General features: G+C 42.6%; 1 non-coding gene across 1 annotated transcript; it reads right to left on the bottom strand.

The window, feature by feature from the left end:
* Window positions 1-21,136: 21,136 nt before the first annotated feature.
* Window positions 21,137-21,211, bottom strand: Trnat-cgu (transfer RNA threonine (anticodon CGU)). Its single transcript has one exon. It is a non-coding gene; the product is annotated as a tRNA-Thr (tRNA).
* Between the last annotated feature and the right edge of the window lie 206 nt (window positions 21,212-21,417).

Below are 21,417 nucleotides of genomic sequence, written 5' to 3'. Positions count from 1 at the left end.
GCAAAACAATCGACTTGCAATGCATTCACAAAATTCTGGGTGTTATTAACTCTTACAATAAGTTACCCGCACCCGGATGATATATCTGCCGCGGTCTCTCGCATCACATTGATGCGTAGAAAAACTCGCGCTTCTATGACAACCATCTGATATTTGCCACTTTTCCTACCGTGAATGGGATATTATTTTCAGCTACTGGTGGATAGGGGCATCATATATTTTCCTGGCGCACTTCAAAGTCTCTTTCCGTCACTCTGTGATCTCTTTCACACTCCATATTAGCTCTTCTGTTGCTGTGGGGCCTCCATTTCCAACCTTTATTGTTATCTTGGACAAGCCGTGATCTTAATATCTTTAACGGCTGTCTCACATTGTCTTCCCCATCAGGTAACTTTGAGTGTTCACTGTTCTGATCGACATCGGCTTGCGCTTGTGATCGCCAAAGTGCTTCAACGATCTCGAGCAGCTCTTAGGTGAGGCCGCTGCTGACCCACACATTACTCTAGCTCCCTGAGAGCAATTGACAGTGGCGTCCATGGGCCGGTGCATTGTTCCAGCGTTCTCACTCTGTTATGAACCAAGGTGTCTCTCTCTGTCTCTCCTATTCCTCTGTTCTCCTCTTCGTTCAGTGTTGGGCCAATGTGGCCTGTATGCGCAGCACAGACGCATGTGATACCCTGTTTTCCATGTTCTGTGCGCTAGCGTGAGCCGTTCTCTGTTTCTCTTGCTGCTTAATGTCGTCCAGTGGCTTTAAACTACACAGTAACTCTTCTCTCTACAATCTCGCGACGAGTGCACGCCGTAAGTGAGCAGGGAACTGTGTGCACATCACACCACATTAGTCTTCATTTGTTATTTTGTCCTCTGCGTTTCTCACCAGAACACAATGAGCAGCATATGTTGCCGTAGTTTGGCACGACTGGGGCGTATTCTGTCCACGATATATGTTCATCTGCGTACTTAACTGTGTGGCCACGTTCTTCGCCAGAATTTTGGTACAGAAATAAGTTTTCGCCAATCGATGCTTCGAACAGGGCTGATACCTCGTGATCAAGCGTCTGCTGTGCCACTACACTACTGGTCATTAAAATTGCTGCACCACGAAGATGACGTGCTACATAATCGAAATTTAAGAGACAGGAGAAGATGCTGTGATATGCAAGGTTGGCACCGGTGGCGACACCTAAAATGTGCTGACATGAGGAAAGTTTCCAACCGATTTGTCATACACAAACTGCAGTTGACCGGCGTTGCCTGGAGAAACGTTGATGTGATGCCTCATGTAAGGAGGAGAAATGCGTACCATCACGTTTCCGACTTTGATAAAGGTCGGATTGTAGCCTATCTCGATTGCGGTTTATCGTATCGCGACATTGCTTCTCGCGTTGGTCGAGATCCAGTGACTGTTAGCAGAATATGGAATCGGTGAGTTCAAGAGGGTTATGCGGAACGCCGAGCTGGATCCCAACGGCCTCGTATCACTAGCACTCGAGATGACATTCATCTTATCAGCATGGCTGAACGGATCGTGCAGCCACGTCTCGATCCCTGAGTTAACAAATGTGGACGTTTGCAAGACAACAACCATCTGCACGAACAGTTCGATGACATTTGCAGCAGCATGGACTATCAGCTCGGAGACAATGGCTGCGGTTACCCTTAGGGATATGGCGGCAAGGAGGGGAAGAAATCCAGTGTGCACTCCGTGTGCATTCCGGGTGTGATTCATTCCTGATGTGGAAAGGGTGTTTCCGGATGCCATGAAGAGTACAGGGTGCAGCCAGCTGCAGGTGGTGGCACATATCGGCACTAATGACGTGTGTCGCTTTGGATCTGAGGAAATTCTCTCTGGATTCCAGCTGCTATCTGATTTGGTGAAGGCTGCTGGTCTTGCTTACGAGAAGAAGTCAGAGCTCACCACCTGCAACATCGTTGACAGAACCGACTGCGGACCTTTGGTGCAGAGCCGGGTGGAGGGTCTGAATCAGAGGCTCAGACGGTTTTGCGAGCGTGTTGGCTGCAGATTCCTTGACTTGCGCCATAGGGTGGTGGGGTTTCGGGTTCCGCTGAATAGGTCAGGAGTTCACTACACTCAGCTGGCGGCTACACGGGTAGCGGAGGCTGTGTGGCGTGGACTGGGCGATGTTTTAGGTTAGAAGGCATCGGGAAAGTACGAGGTGAACTGCAATCTCAAAGGGTGCACGGCAAATACAGGACGTGCTTGTATCAAGGAACAGTCGGAATTGTAGTTGTAAATTGTTGTAGTTGTCCTGGGAAAGTCCCTGAGCCTCAAGCGCTAATAGAAAGCACAGAAGCTGAAATCGTTATAGGTACAGAAAGCTGACTAAAGCCTGAAATAAGTTCTGCAGAAATTTTTACGAAGTCTCAGACGGTGTTCAGGAAAGATAGATTAGGCAGAATTGGTGGAGGAGTGTTTGTGTCTGTCAGTACTGGTTTATCTTGTAGTGAAGTCGAAGTAGATACTCCGTGCGAATTGGTATGGGTCGAGGTTATACTTAACAGCCGAACTAAGTTAATAATTGGCTACTTCTACCGACCCCCAGACTCCGATGATATAGTTGCTGAACAGTTCAGAGAAAATTTGAGTCTCGTAACAAATAAATACCCCACTCATACGGTTATAGTTGGTGGGGACTTACACATTCCCTCGACATGTTGGCAAAAATACTTGTTCAAAACCGGTGGTAGGCAGAAAACATCTTCCGAGATTGTCCTAAATGCTTTCTCCGAAAATTATTTCGAGCAGTTAATCCACGAACCCACGCGAATTGCAACGGTTGCGAAAACACACTTGACCTCTTAGCCACAAACAATCCAGAGCTAATAGAGAGCATCATGACTGATACAGGGATTAGTAATCACAAGGCCGTTGTAGCTAGGCTCAATACCGTTTCTTCCAAATCCACCAGAAACAAACGCAAAATAATTTTATTTAAAAAAGCGGATAAAGTGTCACTAGAAGCCTTCCTTAGAGACAATCTCCATTCTTTCCGAACTGACTATGCAAATGTAGACGAGATGTGGCTCAAATTCAAAGCTATAGTAGCAACAGCAATTGAGAGATTCATACCTCATAAATTGGTAAGAGATGGAACTGATCCCCCATGGAACACAAAACAGGTCCGAACTCTGTTGCAGAGGCAACGGAAAAAGGATGCGAAGTTCAGAAGAACGCGAAATCCCGAAGATTGGCTAAAATTTACAGACGCGCGAAATTTGGTACGGACCTCAATGCTAGATGCCTGTAATAGGTTCCACAACGATACATTGTCTCGAAAATTGGTAGAAAATCCGAAGAAATTCTGGTCGTATGTAAAGTACACAATCGGCAAGACGCAGTCAATACCTTCGCTGCGCAGTGCCGATGGAACTGTTACCGACGACTGTGCCGCTAAAGCGGAGTTATTGAACGCAGTTTTCCGAAATTCCTTCACCAGGGAAGACGAAAAGAATATTCCAGAATTTGAAACACGAACAGCTGCTAGCATGAGTTTCTTAGAAGTAGATACCTTAGGGGTTGCGAAGCAACTCAAATCGCTTGATACGGGCAAGTCTTCAGGTCCAGATTGTATACCGATTAGGTTCCTTTCAGATTACGCTGATACTATAGCTCCCTACTTAGCAATCATATACAACCGATCGCTCACCGATAGATCTGCACCTACAGATTGGAAAATTGCGCAGGTCGCACCAGTGTTTAAGAAGGGTAGTAGGAGTAATCCATCGAACTACAGACCTATATCATTGACGTCGGTTTGCAATAGGGTTTTGGAGCATATACTGTATTCAAACATTATGAATCACCTCGAAGGAAACGATCTATTGGTACGTAATCAGCATGGTTTCAGAAAACATCGTTCTTGTGCAACGCAGCTAGCTCTTTATTCGCGCGAAGTAAGGGCCGCTATCGCCGGGGATCTCAAGTTGATTCTGTATTTCTAGATTTCCGGAAAGCTTTTGACACCGTTCCTCACAAGCGACTTCTAATCAAGCTGCAGGCCTAAGGGGTATCGTCTTAGTTGTGCTACTGGATTCGTGATTTCCTGTCAGGAAGGTCGCAGTTCGTAGTAATAGACGGCAAATCATCGAATAAAACTGAAGTGATATCAGGTGTTTCCCAGGGAAGCGTCCTGGGACCTCTGCTGTTCCTGATCTATATAAATGAACTGGGTGACAATCTGAGCAGTTCTCGTAGGTTGTTCGTAGATGATGCTGTAATTTACCGTGTAGTAAGGTCATCCGAAGACCAGTATCAGTTGCAAAGCGATTGAGAAAAGATAGTTGTATGGTGTGGCAGGTGACAGTTGACGCTAAATAACGAAAAGTGTGAGATGATCCACATGAGTTCCAAAATAAATCCGTTGAAATTCGATTACTCGATAAATAGTACAATTCTCAAGGCTATCAATTCAATTAAATTCCTGGGTGTAAAATTACGAACAACTTCAGTTGGAAGACTACATAGATAATATTGATGGGAAAGCGAGCCAAAGGTTGCGTTTCATTGGCAGGACACTCAGAAGATGCAACAAGTCCACTAAAGAGACAGATTACACTACACTCGTTCGTCCTCTTAGAATATTGCTGCGCGGTGTGGGATCCTTACCAGGTGGGATTGACGGAGGACATCGAAAGGGTGCAAAAATGGGCAGCTCGTTTTGTATTATCACGTAATAGGGGAGAGAGTGTGACAGATATGATACGCGAGTTGGGATGGAAGTCATTAAAGCAAAGACGTTTTTCGTAGAGGCGAGATCTATTTACGAAATTTCAATCACCAACATTCTCTTCCGAATGCGAAAACATTTTGTTGAGCCCAACCTACACAGGTAGGAATGATCATCAAAATAAAATAAGAGAAATCAGAGCTCGAACAGAAAGGTTTAGGTGTTCGTTTTTCCCGGGGGCTGTTCGGGAATGGAATGGTAGGGAGATAGTATGATTGTGGTTCGACGAACCCTCTGCCAAGCACTTAAATCTGAATTGCCGAGTAATCATGTAGTTGTAGATGTAGATGACGCTGCATCGCCGACAGGAGCGACTGCGATGGTGTACTCGACGACGAACCTGGGTGCACGAATGGCAAAACGTCATTTTTTCGGATGAATCCAGGTTCTGTTTACAGCATCATGATGGTCGCATTCGTGTTTGGCGACATCGCGGTGAACGCACATTGGAAGCGTGTATTCGTCATCGCCATACTGGCGTATCACCCGGCGTGATGGTATGGGGTGCCATTGGGTACACGTCTCGGTCACCTCTTGTTCGTAGTGACGGCTCTTTGAACAGTGGACGTTACATTTCAGATGTGTTACGACCCGTGGCTCCACCCTTCATTCGATCCCTGCGAAACCCTCCATTTCAGCTGGATAATGCACGACCGTATGTTGCACGTCCTGTACGGGCGTTTCTGGATACATAAAACGTTCGACTGCTGCCCTGGCCAGCACATCTTCCAGATCTCTCACCAACTGAAAACGTCTGGTCAATGGTGGCCGAGCAACTGGCTTGTCACAATACGCCAGCCACTACTCTTGATGAACTGTGGTATCGTGTTGAAGCTGCATAGGCAGCTGTACCTGTAGACGCCATCCATTATCTGTTTGACTCAATGCCCAGGCGTATCAAGGCCGTTATTACGGCCAGAGGTGGTTGTTCTGGGTACTGATTTCTCAGCATCTACGCACCCAAATTGCGTGAAAATGTAATCACATGTCAATTCTAGTATACTTGTCCAATGAATACCCGTTTATCATCTGCGTTTCTTCTTGGTGTAGCAGTTTTAATGGCCAGTAGTGCAGTAATGTGTTACACACCGAAACTCATTTTCCATGCCGAAACTGGTCTCAGTTGTTTAGGTGAGCCTTAGGATGGGTACTGCGTGTTCGTCTTAAAATTGGACATCGCATGTCCACAACCTGTACTGGAAAAACAGCATTTAAAACCGTTGGCGTTACCTGCGTCACAAAGATTCTGTTGCATTGTAGACACTTCCCGCTCGAGAACAGGCGCTCTAATTTGTGCGTCGCTTGTGCCTACTCCACCACACTAACAGTTCTCTTGGCGACCTCCGCCTGTTTCTTTGCAACCCCTACACCCAAGTCACTCCTTCTGCGATTTAACAATCAATCTTTTTATTGAAGCGTTTTACGTCGGCTTCTAGTCTCGCAAATTGCAGATGGTTCTCCTGCCTCACCTGGGCGAGTTTTTCCGCTGTTTCTGCATTCCTTGCTTTATCTGGGACAGCTGCGCCACGGTGATAGTTCACCGTTGCAGTGTTTTGGCGTTGCCTCTTTATATTTCAGCTTACTGCCCTGCGGTGTTTTATAACTGTGCTACTGTTACGGTGTTGTCGTCTTTTATTTTGGCTGGTTGTGCTGTGGTCTTTTGTAATATCGCCAGGATGCAATGCTGTGATCTCTGATGTTGTATGGAAGTGCTTTGTGCCTTCCCAATTGCTCTCAAGAATACCTCGACTGACCTGTTTGTTTCCATGTCTACCATCCTTTCAGACGTCAGCTGTACGGAAAATGCGAGCACGAAAAAGTACTCCACAGAAATTTGTGATACAAAGAAACCTACACCGATGTCAGTTCTAGTAGCAGCAGACCGAACGATGGAAACATAAAGTAGAACATCAACACAGCGACGATCTACACATCCTAACACTACAATAAAACATACAGCTTATGCTACGGCAACAGACACTAAATATCACTGTATCTACATTTACTGAATTCTGTTCGTTCATGACACACTCAGCACACACAAGCACATCATTTGTGTACCCGGAATCACATACAAAAATGTCAGAATTTTCGATATGGGAAGTTAATATTTTCCAGTGTCGTGTTTAACGCTTTCAGAGTTCTGATACTAGAAGGGTGTGATCAAATCGAAGCTCCCGCTGGGCGCCAAAAAGTAAATAAATCAGCAAATATGCTGTGAAAATATCGCCACAGTGAATAAAAATGATTAAAGCCATTAAAAAGTGAAAAGCTTTATTTTTACCAGTCTATATTCAATGCAAATATAAATATCAGGGTCGATATGACTGGGTGCAATCGCGACCCAGTAATTAGAAAACTGAGAGGGGGAGGAAGGGCTGTCTCACCACTGAACGGAGTCACTGTTGTACAAACTGCTCAGCATCTGGAAGTAGAGCAGCCCATACGAATCAGCTATTTGACAGACTGCAGCTCACGTATTCTATGCCCCATAGCTTTTCGATGATTTGTCATGGGTCCGTTACGTGGTCTGTTCCAAAAATTCTGGAACGTTCGTAATTTCGTGCCAATCCTCAGTTGGAGCGAAATGTGGTTGTTATCCCTGCACACGACTGTGTCGTCCGAACAAGACACAGCCAAAGCAAAAGCACCACAGTCGCAAAGATGCGAGCCGGTGTCCATGCCATAGAGACTCGCCACTTGGGCGAGTTCCACCAGCGCCAGGGGCGCCGCTGAGAAGGAAGATATCGACTTCGCCTCGGCCAATTGTTGACCGAGTGCAATCCACCAATGACCGGACGACAACGGAGAGAAGCTTACTCGGAAGATAGAAGAGCACCTCTCGCCCACTTGGTAATAGATCTTCGTCCAGCACTGACTTAGACAGGGAATGATGTTTAGTGAACTCTTAGAAGCGAACAGACAGTTGTATATTGCACTTGTTATTTACTGTTAAGTTTACGTATGATTATTTGCACTTAGCCATTGAGGGCATTTTCCGTGATTTATTACAGTAGTGTTGCAGACTTCATTACTCAAAAAGTGACAAAGATAAGTAAACCATTCTAACTCAGACTCCGCTTCGCGCGATCGAGCAAGAGGCGTACGAAGACTGCTTCCGGAAATGGAAACGGCTTTGGGAGCGGTTGTGTCAATTCCGGAGGAGAGTATTTCGAAGGAGGCCATGCACAATAAGTAAAAGGTGAGCGTAGAAAAATTGAGTAGACAAAGTTTCGGAACTTTTTGAGCAGACCTCGTATTTCGTTCCTTCTTCTGCCTTGGCTGACTTAATACCCTCAGATATACCTGATATTCGACGTGCTGTCCTCGTGTTTGCTTTCCCGTCGACCATTATTTGCTGTAAATGTTTCACAGAAGTTGTGTTAGCGTAATATTTGGAGGCTGAGACCAGACAAGAAAATGCAGTCAGAAGGCTAAAGATTCATGCATTGGATCACAAGATAAATCCATTCAACATGGAACACAAAAAAAGTCACTAAGTGATGATAGACCAATGAAAACAAGAGTCTGACACGATGTCTGAAGGCTGTGTCAACCATAGGTTGGCAGGCTTCTACAAGGCAAGCTAATTCTCTCTCCTGACTCCCCTGATTGCCTGCCCATCGTCTCATCACTTTCTGCTCGCTGTCTCTTGAGTCATCGGCTGTCTGTCTGCTCAGGTAGCCCACCCACTGACCGGTTACGAGCCCCGACCTTCCATATTTCCCAATCGTGCCCCCCCCCCCCTACCCCTCCCCACCCCTCTCGCCCCCCACCCCAACCCATCGAGCGTTTGTGATAGGACGGCAAAAATTTAAAAAAAATTGATTTTTCAAAAATGAGGATATGTAAGACTTGTTATTGGGTCTGACGTGTGCCGAAGTGCAGTGTCACGCTTCACACACCAGTCTTCTAACGCAAGTAACTATATTTCGTTTTGTGCAAATAAAATGCGTATATCTTGCAATGGAAGCCATTAAACCCATATTCTTTACTGTGAAAATTAAAATGTTCTGTGGTGCCTCTCCTGCTCCCCATTCCATCTCCCTCAAAAAGCTCAAAATTAATATTGGGAGGTATTGTTTGCAACCACGAGTAAAAAACTCTTCAAAAAACTTGCACTCTTTGTTGCGTATTACCTTATAACTTTCTCTACTGTAAGACATAAAATTAAATGCAGGAAGGAAAGACAAGAGCCAAACAAGTCACAACACATTCCTTCAGTCCTTAGCACCCAACATTTTTTCTCTATAATCTTTCTACAACTTTACACGGCGTAATTCCTTCCTGCGGAAGAAAGTATTACCTCATCAAAGATCGTCAATCGCTTTGCTACATGAAAAATTGAAATTTCGTTGTCTAACATTGGAAAAGCTGTTAATACAAAAAGTACCCAAGACTGGCATGGTCCCTCGATTTGGTTACATCTATTTTGTCACTGTGTTAGATAAAACGAAATAGGTCTTTCTAATACTGCTGCAACTGCAACACAAGCAAAATAAGAAAGACTGTTTGGGCTAAAATGCTCATTTTATGTACCTTACGTGCATAAATAGCAGGACAGAATATAATTCACGAAGTACCTATATTAAATGACTATTATTCCTACCACATGGAGCAAGTTTTATGTCAGGAAATAGTTTCACATTTCATTCATACGCTCCAGTTTCTCAAGCATAAGATCGAGTACGAAATTTATATATAAATTTGGAATCGTCATGTCCTTCCATATAATTTATGTGATGTCCCCGTTTCTTCTCGTCCCTCTTTCTAACATACAATCTTGTCGTCATTAATTCTGTAACTATCCCTGCCATTAACAAAACTTATTCTCCGGTTAACTTCACTAACCCTGCCAGAACGGTTTTGTTACCCCGCGTTTATTCTCCGGTTAGGTTTTATTACACGTTCGACAACGCGTCTTTGCGCTATTCCGAGAATTGAATTTAAGTGGCTGTTAACGGGGGACTGTACAACTGGCCCTTATTTGTGTAGCGATCTGTCAAAAATTTTCTGTCATAATTTCATTTTCTTGGATAAACTGAGAAGATAATATGTAATCTTTGTTACATGTTTTCCTGTTAGCCGTTTATTTCCACTCGATAGTAATTATAACAATACTTATCATTCACACACCCAGTCAACCACATAAACAAACAGCGATTGGCATTCACCCTTTCGGATTTATTCTACTCAGACAGAGGCATCACGTACATTCTACACGCATTCAAAAATTAACTTATGAATAGTTCAGTAATCAGAACGTGTTAAAAATGTTCAAAAACCATCAGAGATGTGTTTCAAAATCAAATGAATAGTCGATAGACCAACGTACGCTGGATGTCAGGCGCTTTGTGAAACAAGGTTTCTTTTTTCTTAAATAATATGAATTTGGCGCCCCCCGAAATTAACGCCCGGTGCGGGTACCCCCCTCTTCCCCCGCCCCTTTGATACACGCCTTCCGATTACTGTCTGTCTGAACGTCCTGGCTGTTCCTGCGTGGCAGTTTTGTTCATCGTCTCCCACACTGTAATCTACAGCGCGATGAAGCTTCCGGCTGTATCATCTTTGTCACTGGTGCCTTCAATTTGCAATCACATCTAATGAACGATCAACCTGCGTAACCACACCGCGAAGCCTTCGTACAGGGTTAGAATTTCTTATGCCAGTGTGGCTGGTGTGTAACTTGGGAACTATTGTCTCGTTCTCATGGTATTCCTTGTTGTGGCAGTACACAGTGCTGGTTGCAACCTCCCTAGCGAATAGTACATCGTTGTGCACTACTTCAAAACCCGCTCATATGTAACAGGAATGGGTCTGATTCTCTCATGTATCCCCAGATGCACGTCACTTGGTAGTATCTCTTGCTGTCTGCCGGACTTTACACTGGGCAAACTTGTGTCAGCAAACAATTCAGTTAAGCTGTCCCTGTCTGGCTTTGCCTTAAACGTCACTCTCATCCTCAAATGGCTCTGAGCACTATGGGACTTAACATGTATGATCATCAGTCCCCTAGAACTTAGAACTACTTTAACCTTACTAACCTAAGGACATCACATAACACCCAGTCATCACGAGGCAGAGAAAATCCCTGAACCCGCCGGGAATCGAACCCGGGAACCCGGACTCTCATCCTCAGAATCCTGTGGTGAAGTAATACGCAACTGCATCAAATGGGTACAATAGATCATCCTTGCTAAGAAACTGATCACTTGCATAACCTGCGGTACTTCGTCGAAGAATCAGACATCTATACCACACAATACTCGCTTCATGGCTTTCGTCATTTAGAGCATCGTGTTTCATCAACTGCTCCGTTCCTGAAGCAAATTAAAAACAAATAAAAGTAGAATAAAATACGTCATTGTTCTGATTCGTAGAATCTCTGCCTGATAAAGTAATTTCGTCCACCATAAACAATGTTTTTGGAAAGCCTGCAACTGCTTAATAAATCATTTAAATAATGAAGTACCACACAAGTTAAGATTTTTCATGCAAATAACGTCTTGAATCAGGTATGTTTTTACTTTTTCGATTGCTGAGGAATGTTACTTAAGCATTGGCTGAAATGTGTGAGTTGTTAAGTGTCTCTCTCGCTTTAGTTCTGCTTCTACATCAAGTTTTAACTTCTCCTTCATCACATAAGATTTCACACCCTCGCAACATAATAATCATAATGTTTGTTTAAGTTAAATGATAACATAATATCAACTGCACATAACTTTCATAAACTTCCACAACAGTCAAAAAGTGAGTAAGCGCTTAATAAATCGCAACTGGTGCAATACCCTATTTTATTGTTTGAATCACTTTCAATTGTAATTAATTAACTCTCCACCATGTTACCAGCGTCTTCACAAATTATTTCTCGTAAGAAATTATCAGGAGAATTATGCAGAAGGCCTAACTAGCTCCGGGAAAAGAAATACCAGTCCTTTTCAAAATTAAAGGAGGTATCGAGAGTGGCATTAGAGGCACTTACATAGCCTGTAGCATACTTCCTTTGGCAGCCCGAGTAACGAATAAATTTTCTGTGAAGATTTTCATCGTAACTAGAGACGACTTTCCGGAATCTTGCTCGCGCCGCCTCCCTCGCTTGTTGTTGAACTAAGAAGGCCCATAAATCTTAACATTCATTAGCCCCGGCGGACGGCGCAGCTTTTAATCGATACTCTCGAGCCTGCTCGAGTGCTAATGTTTCCTTCTTGTTTCTTGCGTTCTCAGTGGTTCTTCGTTTACTTCACTGGAATTCTCCTCTAACTGAGCCGCGTCAAAATTTATCGCAAAACCTCTTTTCACTCGTAGTGCGTGAAGAGGAAAGTGTGGGCAAACTTAAGCGAGCCTTTCGTAAATTTTACGTAACAAGGGGCATTATAACTTCCTACATTTCCGTTTCTATTACTCCTATCTTTAATGAAATCAAGTTCACTTCATGCTTTCAACTGAAACATACATTCGTCGTCCTAAGAAAGGAAACTGTGTACTGAAGTGTGAACGGTTATACTCTGCGTTCCTTCTTTTTTTTCTATATTTATGCAGGTGAATCACACGCAGTCCGTTTCATTACCTGATGGAAAGTAGCCAGACAGTCCTATGTAACGCGGAATTTGCTACTAGATGCCACGAGAGACAGACCTACTATTATACAAGAGGTGGAGGTATTGTGTTATCAATATAGAAGCAGTAACAGCAGATTGGATCATTCAGGAAATTTATTCGATAACAAACGAGTTTTAAGTGGACCACGGACATTTCAGCCCTTCCAGAATTGCCCATGTAAGCTGTTGGTGATGTGACTGTGAAGTGGGAACGCGAACAACCAAAGCTAAACCGAGGGACTGTCGAGCATTGCAGAGAGTGTTTCGAAAAAATCACATGAAATCAGTGGAAGGAATTATTCGCGAGCTGTAAAATACTAGCAGCAGTCCAGCTAGTACAATGGCTCTGTGCAGAGAGTCAAAGAGAATGGGGAACAATGGTCGAGCAAAGCTTCCTGAGACAAACTTAGTCAGTCCTAAGCTACGTTTGAGGTGGTATAAGGAATGATTCCACTGGACAGTGGATGACTACAAAGAAGTGCTTTGTAGTGACAATAGACTCTATACGCTACGACTATCTGATGTATATGTGTGGGTTCGGTGAAATCCTGGCGAACGTTGTCTGACATGTATAGTGCTAAGATGGAGGGTGGTGTTAGGTATGGAGCTGTTTTTCGTAGTTACAGTGAGGTCCCGTTGTTGCGCTTAAGAAAGCACTAAATGAGACAGGAAACGAATTACGTTTATAGTACTGTGCACTACGAATAGTGTACTACGAATAGTAGAGGAACGGATCGGAGACGTTGAATGACTGTACGTACAAGCATATGAAGTCACCTTGTCATAAAGCAGCATCTTTGAGACAGGGGCTTGAGGACAACAACATTCCTGAAATGAACTTGTCTGATCAAAATCCCGACCTGAACTCAATGGAACTCGTTTGCAATAAGTTCGGACATCTACATCGCTAAAGGCCGGGGTCCGATGTTCGATTCCTGGCGAGGTTAGGGATTTTCACTTGCCTCGGGGTGACTGGGTGTTTGTGTCGTCCTCGTCGTTTCATCATCATTTATGAAAGTGGCGAGACTGGACTGAGCAAAGGTTGAGAATTTGTACGGGTGCTGATGACAGCGCAGATGAGCGCCCCACAAACCAAACATCATCATCATCATGATCATCATCATCCCAATGTGACTACGTTTCCTGGTTTCTGCCCTTGAGGGAGAATCGGCTGCCATGACTCCGCAGACATCGAGACGCCTCATTTACAGTGTCTCCAGCAGTGTTCGCGCCTTCGCAATGGCGAAAGGTGGACATACACCGCATTGAAGTCCACTAACAGGTGTCTAGACACTCTTGGTGAGATAGTGTAGTTTGTGGACGATGTGATAATAGACAGAGAGGTATACTCGCTCATGTTGCCATTGAAACTTTTGTGCCAAAGATTTCAAACATATGTACATTCCGCAAAGTGAGAATATCATGCCACACACCGTCGTCACATGCAGCAAGTAGATAGGCCTGCGGTATTGAGCTATATCGGATTTCCTCTTGACCGTATATGGCGTAGACACAGGGTCAGCACTATGTTTTGTAAATGGAACTATACTGTAACTTGTGGCATATCAGGAGAGGCTTCGGAAAACTACATCAATTATACAATCTCATGGCCGGCCGAAGTGGCCGCGCGGTTCTGGCGCTGCAGTCTGGAACCGCGAGACCGCTACGGTCGCAGGTTCGAATCCTGCCTCGGGCATGGATGTGTGTGATGTCCTTAGGTTAGTTAGGTTTAACTAGTTCTAAGTTATAGGGGACTAATGACCTCAGCAGTTGAGTCCCATAGTGCTCAGAGCCATTTGAACCATTTTTTTACAATCTCATGTTTAACTGAACAACTTTTGTGGAAACAAATAAACATTCAAAAGTCTCGACAAAGCCTTGTATGACAGTTTCATACGGTGCTGTTTGCACTACAATACCCGACGGCGACAGCCTTGCCTTTCAGCTTTATCACATTTTTCAGAAATTTATGTGAAACCATCACAACAAGTGTACTGTCCGCATGTTTTTGAAGGCTTTCAAAAAGCGTTCCAAAATGAACATTATTTCATTTTTTAAAAAATCATGTTTTCTTCAACACCTCGGTTCGTGCAAGAATTTCAGAAAATTGTCCTGCGAAGTTCCCTAACGGTTTTCTGCTGAGATGTATATTCTCTTACCAGACTCTCATACGAGGAAACAAACTTTGATTTTACCCAATCTTGCTTGTACCTTAGGTAAGTGGGCTACGCACGGAGCTGTTTGAAAAAGAGTAGCTGTTTGAAAAACAATAGCGTGAAAAAAATAGAATAATAACGTCGTAGGGTGAAGCTACACACGTCTGCTTTCATCCCTAAAAGCTAACTCGCTACAAATGATAATCTGTAAGTGTGAACCTGCAGTGAAATAGTTAATGCATTAAATGTGGATTGGTAAAAATACACAGGAATACTAATGAACGATAAATGAACAGTTAAAGACAAGGTTCAGGTCTAATGCCCGTAACTGATGCAGAGCTCCCAAGACAATTATGTTGAATAATGTTTATGGCTGAAAGAGTATCTCAAATAAAGGAAAAGTGGTCTCACGATACCTAAGAAAAATACATGCATAAATAATCTTATTAAATGCAGTAAAGTCACGTTGACAGTGATACAAGAGTGATATCAGAATCCTCAAGCTAAACAGTCATTCAAAACGCATGAAAAAGTAAGATCATTTTGAGATAATAATGAAACAAACCTTAGTAAGCTCAAAATTATTCTCAGTTCAGCAACACTATTAACTAATAAACACATGAAATACAAAGAGTAGTAACTCATACTCTGATTATTAACAATTCCGTAATTTTTTTCTGGAGTATTAGTCTTCTGACTGGTTTGATGCGGCCTCCCACGAATTCCCATCTTGTGCCAAACACTTCATCTCAGAGTAGCTCTTGCCACATGCATCATCAGTTATTTGCTGAATGTATTGCAATTTCTGTCTTCCTCTATAGTTTTTGCCTTCTACAGCTCCCTCTAGTACCATGTAAGTAATTCCCTCATGTCTTAACAGATGTCCTATAACCCTGTCCCTTCTCCTTATCAGTGTTTTCCACATATTACTTTTCGATTCTGCGCAGAACCTCCTCATTCCTTGACTTATCAGTACGCCAGATTTTCAACATTCCTCTACAGCAGCACATCTCAAATGGTTCGATTATCTTCTGATCCAGTTTTCCTTCAGTCCATGTTTCACTACCATACAATGCTGTACTCCAGATGTACATTCACAGAAATTTCTTCCTCAAATTAAAGCCTATGTTTGATACTTGTAGATTTTTCTTCGCCTGGAATGCTCTTTTTGAAAGTGCTAGTCTGCTTTTAATGTCCTCCTTGTTCCGTCCGTCATAAATTATTTTTCTGCCTAGTTAGCAGAATTCCTTAACTTCATCTACTTCGTGACCATCGATCCTGATATCACGTTTATTACTGTTCTCATTTCTGCTATTTCTCATTACTTTCGTCTTTCTTCGATTTACTCTCAATCTATGTTCTCTACTCATTAGACTGTTAATTCCATTCAGTAGATCATATAATTCACTTTCACTCTCGATAGAAATGTCATCAGCGAATCGTTTCATTGATAACCAAAAACCGAGCACTTAGTTCTTGGTCGTTCACTCTTATTATTCCCTCTTGGTTCTTGTACATATTGCATATTATCCGTCTCTCCCAATAGCTTATGCCTATTTTTCTTAGACTTTCGTACATTTTGCACCATTTTAAAGTGTCGAACGCTTTTTCCAGGTCCACAAATCCTATGAACGTGTTTTGATTTTGCTTCCATTATCAACCGCAACGTCAGAATTGCCTCTCTCTCTCTTTTCTAAAGCCAAACTAATCGTCGTCTAGCACATCCTCAATTTATTTTCCATTCTTCTACATCTTATCCTTGTTAGAAACTTGGATGCATGACCTGTTAAGCTTACTGTGAAATAATTCTCGCACTTTTCTGCTCTTGAAGTCTTCGGAATTGTGTGGATGATATCTTTCCGAAAGTCAGATGGTGTATCCCCATACTCATACTTTCTACACACCGACGAGAGTTTTGTTGCCACTTCCCCCAATGATTTTAGAAATTCTGGTAGAATGTTACCTATCCCTTCTGCCTTATTCCGTCTGAAGTCCTCCAAACTCTTTTAAATTCTGATTCTAATACTGCATTCCCTGCTTCTTCTAAATAGAGTAATGCTTCTTCTTCTATCACATCAGGAAAATCTTCCCTCTCATAGAGGCTTTCAACGTATTCTTTGCCTGTCGACTAAATCCGTCCGAACAGGCTTCGGAAAGCCCACAGCTACCGACTGACCGCTGTGTCATCCTCCACCGATAGGCGTCACTGAATATGGACATGGAGGAGCAGCTGATCAGCACACCACCTCCACTGAAGGGAATATGAAATGAGGTCAGAGACAAGTTGTGCCTGACAATGGAGGACCATGTAATAGACGAATAAATTCTGCTCTCTTTGAAGGGAATTACGCATCTCAGACGAAAAAAAGGAAGATATGAGAAGCTTACTAACCCATGCTTAGTGAACATTTCTCACCAGTGAAGTTTACAAGTACGAATGGTATTTTTGAGAAAAGCGGTATGGAATAGAGTGTTGTTGGAAAGCTGTGTCGCAGGTCCTCTAAACCCTCTATAGTGCATTCGTTTCACTTTACAAAATGGGTTCCGTAAGAGACTACTAGAGAAAACTACTCTTTTTGGCAGGCAGTCCAGATGTAAAACTATAACATCATACAACAAATATTAGTTATTAGAGATCAGACAGTCTTTAACGCTTTTAAAACTTCATTACAGTAAGGGACACTACAGAAGCCTTATCACACTCAAAATAAATACGTGGTCCGAAATTGGACCCAATGCCGACAAAACAAGGTCTGCGAGTCTAATCGAGACTTAAGTAGGCATAAAGAGACGTAAAATATCATAGTGTTAACCACTATCAGTTCACAAGGCCGAAAGTCCGAAGCTGGAAACGAACGACGACACGTTTAGTAATGCACTGGGAACCCCATGAAGTTCATATTTCCAATAAGAAATAACTACGAAATGTATGTATTAAAGTGTGAAACATCATAAAGTGAAGTTGTGGTCATAGACGGGGAGTAGAACCCAGTATCTATATGAATTGTTAACTAAGCACAGTCAGATATGAGATATTAAATACGTTCAGCAACCGTGTCGTATAGAAACCTGAGACGACGATATAAACGATTTTAACCTGGCATGGTAGCAATTGTCTAATAGCTACGAATACACATGAAATACTTATTGTTCCTTCTTCACCAGTAGCGAGATGTCCACATGTTCGGCTAGAGATAACGCAACAGATAGTTCTGTGCGGCCTGGGCCTTCAACGCCACGGATTTTGTCGTTGTTCACTCCACGCAAAGAGGTGTCAACTATCAAACTCTGTTTCACTAGTAGACAGGATTACGCCGTTCGTAGAAAAGTGGAGTACTCTGGCATCATGAAGAAACAGTGATGGGACAGTATCATCCTAATGGTTCAAATACAGAGGAAAATTGGAATCAGAGCTCGAATATGAGTCAGGGGCCAATATTTTCAAAATATCAAGTTCACATAATACGATAAATGAAGGTTTTACCAACTTATATGAAGATTGGTTCGTGAACAAAAGTAATATTAATACTGTAAGAAAGCTTAATGAACACAGAGGTTCTGCAAGCAGCGACTTCCGTCTTTGGCAGCCAAAAATAATACAACTCTGTTCCAATCAGTAGCGACTGGACACGTTTAATATTGATTTGGATACAGAGCGTAGTCCAGCATTATTTACTTGGCGTTATTGGTGGTGAAGAGATTATGGTTGTGGCCGTTAAAAACTGGTTCCGTAAGAAGGAATAGAACCTACACCTTAGCTATTGCAAGCTAGCACCAGTCGAACTAACCACCGAATTTCACATGTGATGGGTTTATGTTTTTCTCGTAATGGGGTACTCTGCACACGACACCAGAAGTTTAGAATTCCACTTGGGCTATTACTGCGAATAACCACTTCGTAGTCTCGTAGTCAAACGCAAAACAGTGATATCAGTCCCACCCTCTCTCTTTTTTAAGCCGTATTCTGTCTGTCCGCTAAGAGCATAAGTCTGACAGAAGGTCCGAAACGTTTCTTTCGTTTTATAAGCAGAGAGAAATAGAAAAAAACTTGCAGAAATATGTATGTGAAACGGCTCGTGGGTGTCTGTCATGGCAAAACAGTGCCATCAGTCAGTGTCCGCTTGATGTAGATCTACATCCACCCTAGTGATTTCGCGCACTGGGCATAGAGCCTATGATCTCCAGCGGACTTTTCTGCGCTCGAATTAGCAAGTATATCATTATGTAACGCTGCATGTGATATAATGCTTTTTTTCACCTCGCTCCGTGGCGATTTTCTATGGCTTGTTGCTATAAGTGTATTTAACTATGGTCTTATTTTCTTGAAGATTGTAGTGTACTTCGTTCCATGACACCTTGAATAATTCTCAGTTTTTAGAGGGGTAGGAAGTCAAACGGGCCGACTTGGAGCGGAAGAGGCACCACAGGACATTTTAATTTCCACTGTCTATACTTTTACAAGTAAATTCATAAAACTTTGTCAGCATGACCAGGAAGGATTCAGGATTCACACTTGTAGCAGCGGAAGTTCAAAATCATAACAAAATAATTTTTTTATATGTGAAATTTCATAATTTTTTCACTTACTATTGGCTGCATTTGTTGCTATAAGTACACTTTCCTTCATAAGTAAGAGAGACTGTTCGATGAATTTTGCACAGCATACAAACCATACATCCAGGTGTCTGAAACTCTAGAATCTATTTAATTTATGAAAAAATTCGTGAGATGCTACGTTTTAAACTTTATGTTTAGAAAAAAATCAAATTTTGTAGTTAATTATCTCAATTTTTACCACAGTTTTTAATAGGTTTGGAAAGTTCTAGAGTTTCATACACCCGTAAGTATGGTTTGTATGCTGTGCAAAATTCATCAAAGAATCTCTCTTACTTGTGAAGAAAAATGTACCTATAGCAACAAATGCAGCCAACAGTAAGTGAAAAAATTATGAAATTTCATATCTAAAAAAATTTATTTTGTTATGTTTTTGCACTTCCACTGCTATGAGTGTGAATCCTGAATCCTTCCTGGTCATGCTGACAAAGTTTTCTGAATTTATTTGTAAAAGTATAGACAGTAGAAAATAAAATGTCCTGTGGTGCCTCTCCTGCTCCAAGTCGGCCCGTTTGACGTCCTACCCCCCTTAACGTCATGAGGACCGTGGGTTATGCGCAGGGAAACGGAGTCTATAACGGAGTAAAAACTAATGTTTGTGAATTTGTGTTCTGTTTGTATTTAACAAAAGGGTAAAAGCAATGGAGGCAATTGACAACACTTGTGCCCCGTATGGAGTGAACGCTATCGTGAAAGTCAACTTGTATCGTTTCAAGTACGATCGTGAGAGATAAAGTAATCGTGACATTCAGTAAGACAGATAGGCATTGATGAAGGACGTTTCAGCCATTTTCTACTATGGTCAATGACAGCGTATCAGATAATTGGCAAGTGTGAGAAGCAATTAACTTTTATGCGTCAGTTGGCTTCAGTAGTCACATTGAGGTTAACGGAAAGGAAGGAGGATTATATTATAACGTCTTGTCGAAAACGATATCAGACGCGAAGGAGAAACTCGAACTGGGAAAGATGGCGAAGGAAATCATCTGTGGCCTTTCAAAGGATTGATCCTGGGATGTTTTATAATAGATTTAAAGAGGTAACCACAAAACTAAATCAGTGTGGTCTGATGATGGTTTGAAGTATCGTTTGGTAACGTCATAAGGAGAAAATAGTGAGTAAGCAATAACAAACATTATCTCAGACGACAATCTGTATACGTCCAGAAGTGATATTGTTATTGGTATACTTCTGGCGATACAAACAATGTGTTTTGTGTTACGAACCGCTCACTACGATATGTCCTTCGCAGCTGAAATTTGTTGTCAACAAATGAGATGCCTTGTAAGAGTAGGAAATGCGACCTGGAAGACATCAAGGAACTTGGTTGGTAAACACCCCTACTGCTCGGCTCCTAATCTAGCATCCGCACGTGTTTAACTTCTCGCCCCGTGTCGATGAATCGTCAAGAAAGTTAGCTTTTGTTTTCGTTTGTCTGTGTTTGTTTGTTTGTTTTGTTTTGGAGATTGCGCTGTAATCGTTTCTTAACTCATAATCAGCAAGCTGATACATGCGTTGGAACAAAAAACTACCTGCACATCATCAGATGGTTTTCAGTAACGAAGTGGAACATATTGGTTACAATTTCTCTAACACTTTTTTCAATTTTCTTCAATAACCCAACGGGGAACGCTATTAATACGCATCACAGTAATACACCTGGTTTCTCATCAAACACCACACAACAAATAGCTACCTTAATTGAATGCGAGGTCTTCCGTCATACTCAAGTAGCTTTACCGGAATACAACATGAAACTGACAATCTGGCAGTGAGAGTTGTTGCTGAATGACACACAGTTAACAGAGTATTCAGTGACACGATTTCATTAACATTTGTGTGCTTTCAGTTACAGTTCGGCAGTAGTTTATACCTCTTGGTCCACTGGTTACTGAACTTAGGAGACGTCTTATGAGGGGGAAATTACTAAAGCTGTCGTACTGATTCCGATACAGAATGAGATTTTCACTCTGCAGCGGAGTGTGCGCTGACACGAAACCTCCTGGCAGACCAAAACTGTGTGCCCGACCGAGACTCGAACTCGGGACCTTTGCCTTACGCGGGCAAGTGCTCTACCAACTGAGCTACCGAAGCACGACTCACGCCCGGTACTCACAGCTTTACTTCTGCCAGTACCTCGTCCCCTACCTTCCAAACTTTACAGAAGCTCTCCTGCGAATCTTGCAGAACTAGCACTCCTGAAAGAAAGGATATTGCGGGGACATGGCTTAGCCACAGCCTGGGGGATGTTTCCAGAATGAGATTTTCACTCTGCAACGGAGTGTGCGCTGACACGAAACA

This window comes from Schistocerca nitens, chromosome 4, assembly GCF_023898315.1.
Source record: "Schistocerca nitens isolate TAMUIC-IGC-003100 chromosome 4, iqSchNite1.1, whole genome shotgun sequence".
NCBI lineage: Eukaryota > Metazoa > Arthropoda > Insecta > Orthoptera > Acrididae > Schistocerca > Schistocerca nitens.
The sequence above is the reverse complement of the archived record's forward strand: the minus strand, read 5'-3'. Positions and strand labels throughout refer to the sequence as shown.